This window comes from Coenobita brevimanus, chromosome 1, assembly GCF_032717465.1.
Source record: "Coenobita brevimanus isolate Jiangsu-jjx chromosome 1, ASM3271746v2, whole genome shotgun sequence".
In the NCBI taxonomy this organism is placed as follows: Eukaryota; Metazoa; Arthropoda; class Malacostraca; order Decapoda; family Coenobitidae; genus Coenobita; species Coenobita brevimanus.
In genome coordinates, this window is record NC_136954.1 from 103,764 (window position 1) to 114,427 (window position 10,664).

General features: G+C 40.9%; 1 non-coding gene across 1 annotated transcript; it reads right to left on the reverse strand.

Moving 5' to 3' along the window:
* Window positions 1-9,030: 9,030 nt before the first annotated feature.
* On the reverse strand, window positions 9,031-9,149 carry LOC145415406 (5S ribosomal RNA). Its single transcript, XR_013900080.1, has one exon. It is a non-coding gene; the product is annotated as a 5S ribosomal RNA (ribosomal RNA).
* Between the last annotated feature and the right edge of the window lie 1,515 nt (window positions 9,150-10,664).

Here is a 10,664-nt window from a genome sequence, read left to right on the forward strand (position 1 = left end):
AAAATTCATTGTTGAAGTTCTCCATGGTTTTGGCAAAGCAATTTACATGTAAGTTCACACTCTATCTATCTATCTATCTATCTATTGCCAGACGCCTCAATCCCTTTTGGGGTGGCCACAAATAAATCGCCTCCAAGTCGCCCTGTCCCCCGCCATTTCACTGCCCTGCTCCCAACTCACACCCCCCTCTCTCATATACCTCTCCACCCCATCCCTCCATCTCATCCTCGGCCTCCCCCTCCCTCTTCCCCCCTCCACCTCACTCACATACACTCTCTTCGTCAGTCTTTCACCCTCCATCCTCTCCACATGGCCAAACCACCACAGTGTGTTCCTCATAACGCTTCCTATCACATCCACATCCACACCACAACGCTCCTTTATATCCTCATTCGTCAGCCTGTCTCTCCATGTGACTCCATAGGATCCTCTTAAATAACTCATTTCCACTGCTCTCACTCTCGACTTGTGTCCTTCCAACAGCGTCCAAGCTTCACTTCCATACGTTAGAGTTGGTATCACAATACTGTCATGTAGTAACTTTTTCACTTCCATGCTCACTTCCCTGTTTCTTATCACTGCTTTCAAAGAACCAGCAACCTTTCTTCCCTGCTGTACCCTTTCAAGCACTTCACCCTCCAAACCTCCATCCTTACTCATCACACTACCCAAGTACTTAAACGTACTCACATTTTCCAATTCCTCACCATCCAACCTCGCTGTACATTCACTGACTTCACCTCTCTCAAAGACCATCACTTTACTCTTCCCTACATTCACCTTCAGATTCCGTTTCTTACACACTCTCTCAAACTCATCCACCAAGCCTTGCAGCTCCTCTTCGTCTTCACTCAACAACACAGTATCATCTGCAAACAACAGTACAGGGAGTTTCCAAACACTATCCTCTCTCACCAGGGCCACTCCAACATCCACTACCCTCCCTTGTACCTCTTTTATTACCCCATCCATGTACAGATTGAACAACCATGGAGACATGACACATCCCTGTTTTAACCCAACCTTCAAAGAGAAAAATTCACTTAGTTCACCATCCACACGCACAGCAGCCTTCGCACCATCGTACATGCTCTTCACAATCATTGTTTGAAAAGCTTGCCTTTTTTTTAACTAACGAAACATTTTCAAAATTTTACAGAAATATACGTGGAAATGACACAAAGTTTTTGTGCGACTTCATAACCAATGTCTTGTACCCAAATTATACATGTCTCGCAATAGACTGTGCATGAGTGGAAGGGAATATATAATGTGTTTACATAAAACTAAAATTCACCATTTTCTAATATTTTTCAGCACATAATTAGTATCCAAGATTTTTAAAGATACAAACTCAAATAATGCTGTATGGTAATTTCTGAATACTTTTCCATGGTGTTCTACTCAAATGATACTTTTCCTTCCATATTAAATTATTTAAGACCAATAATGCTGTTTGGAGTCACAAAAGCCAAAATTTTGAATTTTTACCATAAAACAAGGCAAAATTTATTTAAGAAATTAGTGCAAACTTAATCAACATATAATTTAAGTTCTCAGGTTGTAGTAGTTTTTTAATTTATGACCTGTTGTATCCAACATACTTTTCTGTCCAATGCCATGTGTAGAAATAAGAAAATATTAGTAAATCATTAAAGAATATGGGTAAAGATTCAAATATTTTTCTGTTTCCTCGTGCTCATTACATTCACTGACGTTGACCACATAAGATTAGAATTCTGCATGAAGTTAATATAAATAGGTGGTAAAATACACCAAAAATGTATTTTCGGGGTAAAAATGGGGATCATAATGGATTTTGGCACCCATATTGAAATGCTCAAGGGTACCAGCTTGGCACACTTTTGATTTATGATCAGTAGGGTCCGTTTTTTTTTTTTTTTTTTTTTTTTTTTTTTTACTTGTCCGACTCTGGGCAAAGGCTTCAGGGCCTATTTCCAAGTCCCAGTAGTCCTCCTTGGGGCCCAGTAGTCCTCCTACATCTCCACATGTCACCATTTCGGCGCTAACACCCACCATCCATACTGAATACATATTAGGGCTGTCTCATACAGGACTGGTGTGCTGGTTTGGTACCAGAAAATGCAATAAAACTTTGTATATGTCGCAAAACCAGGTTCAGTGAAATTCCTGCAGACTGTTTTATTATGTTCATTAATCATCATGGCAATTTGTGCTGAAGTATGTGTGTGCACTGTGCCTGTGTGGAGACCATTATGTAGTCTTTTGGAAAAACTGACAATCTTTAATATTCATGAGCTGTATCACTGGTGGGAGATGATATGACATACAGTTGCAGTGGTAGGATGTACGGTTGTACTGTAGTAATGAATAATTATCTTCCATGTTCGTATGGTCTTTAGTTGAGTGTACTTTTGTGTCCTGGTACAAATCTTATTTATGTTGTCTTTATACTAGCTGTTATCATCCTTAGATCTTAGTTTTGTATTTTTTGAATCTTTTTCAGGTTTACACTTGCTGAGTCTGAGTTCAGCTTGGGCTCCCCTATTTCACTATTGTTCAAAAGAACAGTCCGTAGACAGTTCACAGTAATTTCTGCTGTCTGAGAGTAGTGCTTGTTAGTGTTTATAGGGTATCGAGTGTACGAGATGCCTTGTAGTATATATCCAGAGTAATTTAAGAATTCTGAGGGACGCTTCAGAGTGTTTTGGAGATTCGTGTCTAAATAGAGTGATGAAAGTAATAGCTGATTTTATCAGTGAAGCCGTCAGTCGGTTATTGAAGCCAGTGGTTTATTGAGCAAAGGTGCTATTGGAACTGACCTGCTGATTGTTGGGTTTTGGAGTGTTAAGAATTTTTTCAAGTCATCATCAGAGGACCGTACTGGTACTGAAGGAAGGGGATTGGCAAGTCACTGAGGAAAAACTTAAGAAATGATAATGAAAGCTCTGTGGTTTGTAGGACTCTGCTGGATAATATTTTGAATTTTGAACCCTGTTTCTAGTATAGTAGCCTAGCTACTTTCTATCATCGTTTTCCGTGTTTATGTTTCTAATATTGCTTATCAGGATATGTCCTCGTACTCTGTAAGAAACTTTGTTTTTACATATTGCTGCTAGCGTTACTTTTAATGGAGCTTGTTTTGTTTTAAACCATCCAAGATGAGCTTGGTTAGGTTTGAAAGGTGTGTTGTGATTGAGTTCTTACTTCGAAATTCATAATAGGATTAAGCAAAGGAATGAGGGGATGATGTTCTTTAGCATTAGCCTTTTCTCGATTCTAGGTACTGTGCAAAGCAGCAATAATGGTAACAACGATGATCCACTATTGAGCGCTTTTGTCAGTCTTTAGTATAGGGATGATGATTACTTCAGAGATTTTGCTGTGAGTTCTGATAAAGCTGGAAATTTATCGAGGGTATTAATGGCTTTTGGATGGATTTTTTTTTTTTATTATTATTTTTTTTAATGTGGATGTTTGAGTTCTTGTCTGGCCCTGTCACTTTGGATTTTATTTATTGTTTGCTGGACCCGTTGTGAGGTGATTGATTGGGACGTTTGGGGGTATCCTTTGATTTTTATGGTCTCCAGACTGTGACGAAGACTATGTTTTATTGTATTAATGTTCTTTCATCTTTTTTTTTTTTTTTTTTTTGTCCAAAAAGCTTTTCATTTTGGTGCAATCGGTTAAATTCTTAACAGTTCACTTCAGATTTGGTACAACTATTCCTTCGGCAAACACCCTCAGACATCTTTCTCATTTACTGGATTTACATCTTTTGAAAAGACTTTATGCGGTCAAGAACAAATCATGGAAACACGGATTCTTTGTGAAATACAACACGAATCTGTTAGGGTGTGACAACTTTTGCGAGCAGTACTTGGGACAATCACTTCTTTGAGTGGTAGGAATTTTTGGGAGGGATCCTGTTTTGCATTTTCAGTAATCATAAAGTAAAATGTTCCAATGCTTTCTCACTGACACAATACAAGGCAAGAGTACATGTTTTGAATTCTTTTTTGTGTCCGGCAAATTTTAAACTGCAGTCAGTTTCCAAGTTGTTACTATATATTTCTTAAGTACCCAAGCCTAATTTTGCTCATTCTATCTGTAAGTATCCTGCAGTGTACTGTAACTGTGTGAAGGGTATACTGCATTTGTTTGGGAATGCTGACAATCTGTAATTATGCATTTTTTGTAATGTTTATGTTGTGAAGGATAATATTTTTGTGGAGTATTGTGCGTAATAGTTTAATGGTTTGTCTGCATGTTCCTGCTGGGGATCATTCCATATATGTGACGTAAAGCTTCATGGATTGGAATGAGTAAATATTTGGAATTGTAGATATTTGTTATTTCCTTCCAAAATATGCTACTTTTGTCTTCTCTGACCAGGTGTATTCAAAAGCCTGTGAGTTTTCTTCCACTGATGTCTAAATTACTTCAGTGATGGTGTTGTGTACAGTGTTTATGGATTTTAGTTTGGTTCGGCTGATAATTTGTTTTAGTATGTTTCTCTTCTTCACTGGTTGTTTTATCTAAGGACAGAAACTAGGATTTTTTTTTTTCATAAAGGGTAAGTGATTTTCTGGTTGTTGCACCGATTTTAATGAAGGCAGTGATTGCTTTATTAATGCGTGAAAAAGAGTTCAGCCCGAAATCTTCTAATATCTGTTCGACGTTTTGTGTGACTCGTGTCTTGGTAACCTTTTTTGTAATTTGGGAATGTTTTCATAATTTTACTGGGTTTGCTTGGACTGCGCTCTCGCGAGTGTGTGTGTGTGTGTGTGTGTGTGTGTGTGTGTGTGTGTGTGTGTGTGTGTGTGTGTGTGTGTGTGTGTGTGTGTGAGATACGATAATTGAGAAGAAGTCGAATGAAATGTTATGGACTACATTCTACGTGGTTTGAATGGCTTGTGCAATGGTACTGTACATTACATGGGGGCGAGGGAAGAAACCTACCTTTATTATGCGTGTGCTGAGATTGTGATGGGGTGGTGGTTGTCAAGGAGACGTGTAGATCTTCGGGCTTTCAAATGAACTGGATGGTTAGCCGTCTGTGTCTAACTTCCAACTCTTCTTTTTCCGGCCAAGAGTGTAGGGACCCTGGGTTTGAGTGCTCAGTCCTGACATTTACAGCGAGGATGATCAGCCTGGCTCACCCCTGAATAAGACAATGTGACCAGTATACCCCAACGACCCGTCAGATGTAAAACTTTACTAGTCCCATCCCACTGAAGTGCCTTAACCCACTAACTTTGACAACGAGGCGTCACTTAGTTACTTGGATAGGCTACAACCAACGTAGTAAATTACTTCACTAGTTACAGGGAATAATTTGGCTTGTTATTCATTGTCGAGCTACCTCAAGACCACGCTACACCGAGTAAGTGGCTGGCAAGAGACCCTTTTTACCATGATATGTCCTTCAGTAAACCTTTCACTATAAAAAAGTGTTCCCTAAGGCGAATTCCCAGGTGCAGCAAAAATAAATTAAGAAACTATGCAATCTGATGGAAAGGCTTAAAAATACTATTCGCTAATTCTTCCATCACATTTTTTTTTTAATTCTCATTTTTCATAGCCAGACGATAGTAGTTTGACTGACAGAACTTTTTATCTTAATTTGCTTTGGTGGGGGCGCTCACCATCCACTCACTCGATGTAGTGGGTGTCTGCCCTTTCCTCTCCTCCATCCTTCTTTCCTTCCATCCTCTTCTGTCTCTCTTTCCTTCATTCTTTCCTTGTCCTTCTGCCAAAGGGTGACTTTACACTCCCTCTTCTGTCTTTCTTTCCTTCATTCTTTCCTCTTTCTTCTGCCTGTGGGTGACTCTACACTGAGTGACAAGCCAAATGGTTTCCTGAACACCAGGAAACCATTTACTACGCTGGGTGGTAACCATATAACCAAATTTTGGCGCCTGGTGGTTTAGTGGGTAATTATTGCACTCCAATCGGATTGAGCCGGTGAAGGTTTATATCTAAGGGGTGGTTGGGGTTGATTGCTCATGTAATGCCACTCAGGGATGAGTGAGGCTGGTCACTCTTATCTTAAATGTCGGGACCAACTGCCTAGCCCCGGGCTGCTACGCTTCTCATGGGGCAATGTAGGATTGGATGATGGATGGATGGATGGCTTTCATAAACATCAGAGGATTTTGGCAGTTTGGGATCTGTTGCTGAGAGGAAAAATAAACATTGAGAATTGTGTAGACGAAGTCCTTTCGTTGAATGAGCAGGTTTTGCAGAAAAATGGAAATCAGTGAGCGCCTTTGCTGGGAGGGTCTTTTGGGAGGTGAAGCAGTGAGAGACTTGCTGAGAAGGGAAACAGAGTAATAGGTCTGGCTGAAAGGAGAAGCATCGTACGAGCTGTTGTTGAGTGTGAAAGCACCGTGAAAGTTTTCTTTGGAAGGGAGTACATGGTAAGAACTTTTGCTGGGAGTGGAATCGGTGAGACCTTCTGTTGAGAGGACATCTTATTGGGAGTTACTGTTGGGGAGGGGATGGCGGTGAAAGGTGGTATGATTTTTTTTTTTTTTTTCATTTAGAGAAAGCACTGTGAGGTTCTACTGGAAAGGGATGCAGTGAGAGCATTAGATGAGACTGAAATTATTGAGAGAGTTTGTGTTGACAGGTGAAGCAGAATATTAGATTGTGCTGGGAGGGGAAGTATCGCTAAGGCTATCAGTAATAAGGCCTTTTATTTAGAGGGGAAGTAAAATAAAAACTTAACTATGAGAGAACCATAGTGGGATCTTTGGTGGTTGAAGCTTTTTCTTTTTAAAGAGAAAGAAGCTCAGTGAGAGATTTTGCTAGAGTGTTCAGCTTCTTTTCCTGGTCATCTTCTCTCTCTCTCTCTCTCTCTCTCTCTCTCTCTCTCTCTCTCTCTCTGTTTTCTTCCCGTTTACGGCAATTTTATAATTTTTGGCATTGGTAGGCGGATTGAAAAACCTACGAACGACACAAAGGATGGAGGTAACGATTCGCCATTCCAGAGGACAGAAGTAGAGCACTGTGGGGGGACTTTTGAAGATGTGCTAGGATTCCTAGAAATCGCCTTGTCATCTGTCATTCACTAACGTATTTGGTTAGGAGTTTCTTCATACCCGAATATTTTAACTACCTGTACCTTTGCGACGCCCCATGTTAGGGACACGAAGTTCCTGTTTCTGTCCCGTAGACTTTAGCAACTTTAATTAAGCTCCATGGTCTGACCAGGAATCTCAAGCATATATCTTTGACTTCTATACCTGCTGTAAAGAGTGGCAAGTGATCTGTAGAGTGGCAAATGCCATCAATCGTGAACATATGTAAGATGACGTAAATTGACCCAGCAGACACAAAAGCCAAAAACTGTCTTCTAGGAAATATAATCAATTGTACCAGTTTGGCGAAAGCCTGGGTATATAAATCAGGATGACATCACTTTCTCCCAGACAGTGAACTGAAGCAGAGGAAACATTGCAGAGGGTTCTAATTTATATAAGGGGTAATATCTAATATATGATTTGCAGTTTCGGTCATCGACATAGAAGAAAGATATCTTGAGGTTTGAGAGAGTCGAGGCACGGGCTACTGAACAAATTCCATCCCTCAGGCACATGGGTACCAATAAAGGCTGCAAGAACTGAACTACCACAGCAACTAGGGATCGGTGATGGTAGGTATGTGAGGTTTTGGAAATAATTCACAGATATGAAGCCATCGACTGTCAGCACATACAGTATGTACTTTAAACGCCAGCATGACGAGAAAGATCGAGCGGAATGTCGATATAAAGCATTTCCATGATGGCCTGTCACCTTTCTCACATACAAATTCTGCAACACCTGAAATCGGATACCAACAGGTGGATTTGACAGTTCATCGACAAAGCCTTGTACCATGTGGCTAGACAAAGTTTTCAGATCAAATACAGTGGTAGAATAACTTTTTCTCCTTTCCTGTAAAACTTCCTACACCTGTCTTTTTTACCTGGGCTAGGCGTATATCGTTTTCCATACTCACACTTGGGTGGGAAAGGTAGAAGGGGAATGCCCACACTTTTGCTGTGCTTTTTTCTTGCTATCACAGCAGCAACACGTACACAGTCTCTCTCTCTCTCTCTCTCTCTCTCTCTCTCTTTGCTTTTACGGCCAGCAACACACACCAATATTGGCAAAACCGACCCTGAAAGTATTTTCCCTTCCACCCTCTCCGTTATTTCCTTCCGCTCAATTTTCTTTATCTTTATTTTTCCTTTTCTTCCGCGAACTAAATTGTCTACAGCCTCCTCTTACCCTTTGTACGTATGCCCGACCGTCTGTTCGTGGATCTCTCTCTCTCTCTCTCTCTCTTCGTTTATATATACTGTATATATATATATATATATATATATATATATATATATATATAAAGTGGAAGGTGGGGGCGCTCACCATCCACGAAATCAATGTAGTGCTGCTCTCGAGTGTCTGCCCTTTCCTCTCTTTCTTCCTTTCTTTCCATCCTTCCTCCTCTGTCTATCTTTCCTTCGTTCTTTCAGTTTCCTTCTTTGTACGGGTGACTACAATGAGTGACAAACCAAAAGGTTTCCTGTACACCAGGAAACCATTCACTACGCTCGGTGGTAACCATATAACCAATTTATTGCGCCTTGTGGTTTACTGGGTAATTAAGGCTCTCCAATCGGATTGAACCGGTGCAGGTTTATATCCAAGGGATGGTTTGGGTTTACTGCTCACGCAATGTCACTTAGGGATGAGTGAAGCTGGTCACTCTCATCTTAAATGTCAGGATCAACTTGCCTAGTCCCGGGCTCCTACGCTTCTCATGGGCCAACACTGAATTAAATATATATATATATATATATATATATATATATATATATATATATATATATATATATATGCTGATATCCACAAAGGAAAAAGGAATGACGAAAATACATCAAACATTCATTCATTGCCAGACGCCATGTATCCCAGACGGGGTGGCCAAGGGCTTAGAGTTAATTGTTTTACAGGGAGGGGCACTAATCCTCCACCAACCCCACTTGACACGTAGGGATGCCAACAGCATCTGGTGTTCCCAGGCGGTCACCCATCCAAGTACTAACCACACCCAACGTTGCTTAACTTCGCTGATCGGACAGGAAGCGGTGTACTCAACGTGGTATGGCCGCTTTCCTGTAATCATATCTACACATCTTAGTCTTTCAACTTCCTTCCTCATCCCTTCGTTCTTAGCACCTTCTTTATCTTACCCACATCCCTCTACAACACTGTTAACACTGTCACTTCCTTGTCCCCAGCGCTCTCAGATGTCTCTTGTTTTCTTTCTGTTGTTTTTGTTTACTTTGTGGTAAGTGGGGGCGCTCACCATCCACTCACTCGATGTAGTGCTGCTGTCGGGTGTCTGCCCTTTCCTCTCCTCCATCCTTCTTTCCTTCCATCCTCTTCTGTCTTCCTTTACTTCATTCTTTCCTTGTCCTTCTGCCTACGGGTAACTTTACACTCCCTCTTCTGTCTTTCTTTCCTTCATTCTTTCCTCTTCCTTCTGTCTGTGGGTGACTCTACACTGAATGACAAGCCAAATGGTTTCCTGCACACCAGGAAATCATTTACTACGCTGGGTGGTAACCATATAACCAAATTTTGGCGCCTGGTGGTTTAGTGGATAATTATGGCGCTCCAATCGGATTGAGCCGGTGAAGGTTTATATCCAAGGGCTGGTTGAGGTTGATTGCTCATGTAATGCCACTCAGGGATGAGTGAGGCTGGTCACTCTCATCTTAAATGTAGGGACCAACTGCCTAGCCCGGGGCTCCTACGCTCCTCATGGGGCAATGTTGGATTGGATGATGGATGGATGGATGGATTCTTCCCCTTCACTTTATGCTTCATATCCATTTCCATGTACGTCTTATCAGGAACGTAGGAGTGTTGCTTGTATACAAATTTTGTACCCTTCTTCCCCGTCCCTGTGTTCCTTTTCCGTAACGCGTCTCTTCCTTATACATTTGTTTCTTCCTCTTCTTGTTTTTCTTCTTCTTTTCTACGAGCCGCAATAGAGCAGCTGGTATCGATTTCAATTTGTGTGTGTGTGTGTGTGTGTGTGTGTGTGTGTGTGTGTGTGTGTGTTTGTCAGCACGAAAACTTCGCAACCGCTCAAGATATCATCACACAATTTTACAGGTAGGTAGTAGGGAAAAAATTCGATCACGAGTTCGAAATTGGTGAATGTACGTCAAGGTCTGTGTGTTTGTTGCTATGATAACTTCGTCACCGCTCAAGATATCATCACAAAATTTTACAGGTGTGTAGTAGGGATGAAAATCTCCAACGAGTTCGAAATTGGTGAAAGTAGGTCAAGGTCATATTCTGAGCAGCGCTAGATATGTATCGACTCACGGCCGATGTGATTCCCTCCTTGGGGGGGTTCTAGTCTCTCTTCTTCTTCTTCTTCTTCTTCTCTCTCTCTCTCTCTCTCTCTCTCTCTCTCTCTCTCTCTCTCTCTCTCTCTCTCTCTCTTCTTTTCACTTTTAGAACATGCCGTCAATTACCTTCAATATGACACCTTTACTATTTGTTTTTAAATCTTTTTTCATTTTTATATCATTACGGCATTCCATTTCATCCTGTTTTCTTATTTTCTCTAATTTATTCTATTTTCCATCGAGTATCGCTCCTTTTCATGCCGTC